Below are 1,782 nucleotides of genomic sequence, written 5' to 3' on the forward strand. Positions count from 1 at the left end.
GATCTGGTTGAAGATGTCCCTGCCCATGGCAGGGGGGTTGGACTAGATGACCTTTAGAGGTCCCTTCCAACCCAAACCGTTCTATGAGTCTATGATTGTATGAACACTTGCCCCACCAGATGCTGAGCAATAGCCATAGGCAACTTTTTCACAGCAGCCTGGCATTGCCTGCAAACACTCGAGGTGTGGAGGTTTGGCCCCGGGTCCCCTTCCCCGCTGAGTCCAGCACCGCTCAGCATGGCCGGAGCTGTGTCGCCGGCTGCCGGCTTCGCCCATTTCAGCTCCTTGCAAATGCTTTGCACACTCGTGTGCCAACCGCCGCCTCCGGGCAGCTCAGGGTGCATGGCGCATCCCGGGGCATGGGCACCTTTGGGTGCAGGTCTGCACCTGGGGAGGTTTTGGGGATGGGGGATGCGGGATGGGGCTGGGCCAGCGGGACTGTACCCGATGTGTCTAAACAGAGAGGCGGGAGAGCCCCACAGCGATGCCTGCAGCGGTGGGTACAGGGGAGCACGTGTCAAACCCCTTGTGATTATTTATCGTTGCTGGGAGTGGGTTTAAAATACATGGAAACCGGAAAGATGGGAGGGTGCAGCTCGAACATCGTCTCAGGTGAGTCATGGCTGTGATTCCCGCGTGCGCGTGTGTGTTTTTCCTTTCCCCCCATCCCGAACTTCAGCTTTCCCCGCGGGTTGGCACATGCGGTCTGTGGCTTTTTAGAGCAAGAGAAACTGAAGGCAAAGCCTGGAATAATTTTTTTTTTTATTATTGTTTTGCACGTTGGAGCTGGGTCTTTTGAAAGGTCACCGGTGTGCGGGTGGGGGCCAAAATTACTGGCTGCCGAAATAGGAGGCTTTTTTATGGGATGTGCAGTGAGGCTGAAACCGCTCTCCTAAAATTTTATGGGCTTGCAATAAGCCAGAGGCCCTTCCTCAGGTGGACAGATCGAGTGTCACAGCCTTGCTCCGTCGCAGCCTTTTCCTCCTTGCTGCAGGGCGAAGGGGGCTGAGCCCCCCGGGAGCAGCTCGGGAGGCGGCGATGACGGTTGAGTTCTCGGTCGTGTGTGATCCCATTGCTGATTGTCCACCGTGGTTTTCACTTCCCAAAATGCCCCGACATCAGCTGCCGAAAGCTGTTTGTCCTTCCGGACAGCCAACCGCTGCCATCCAACGCGTCACTGCAAGTGGGGTCCCTTTCCCACCTCCAAAACCCGCACCGTCTGCTTCACCTGGCGCTGCTATTTCTTCACGAGTCCTTCATTCCCCGAATTTTGCAGGCTGTCCAAGAACAAACTGCAATTTTCTTGGTCCTTCACCATTTAGCACCTATCCCCAGACAGCCAACCGCTGCCATCCAACGCGTCACTGCAAGTGGGGTCCCTTTCCCACCTCCAAAACCCGCACCGTCTGCTTCACCTGGCGCTGCTATTTCTTCACGAGTCCTTCATTCCCCGAATTTTGCAGGCTGTCCAAGAACAAACTGCAATTTTCTTGGTCCTTCACCATTTAGCACCTATCCCCGCTGCCTTGCTGGGAACCGCTTGATGCCGGTGAGCGTTTTCGGTGCCTGTTCCCCCCTCTTATCTCAGAGGAGAAATCTGAACTTAAGGCACCTAATTATGATGATGAATGTAGATGCAAACACACCCAGCGGCCTCCATCACCCTCCCCGCGCCTGGAGGATGGGGACCGACGCACGTCTGCTGCCGGTGCTTATCGGCGCGGTGTCTCGGCCAGCTCCGCCGCTTTGTACCCCGGCCGGATTTCATGATCTTACCACCTT

Source organism: Pygoscelis adeliae, unplaced genomic scaffold, assembly GCF_000699105.1.
Source record: "Pygoscelis adeliae isolate BGI_AS28 unplaced genomic scaffold, ASM69910v1 Scaffold590, whole genome shotgun sequence".
Taxonomy (NCBI): Eukaryota; Metazoa; Chordata; class Aves; order Sphenisciformes; family Spheniscidae; genus Pygoscelis; species Pygoscelis adeliae.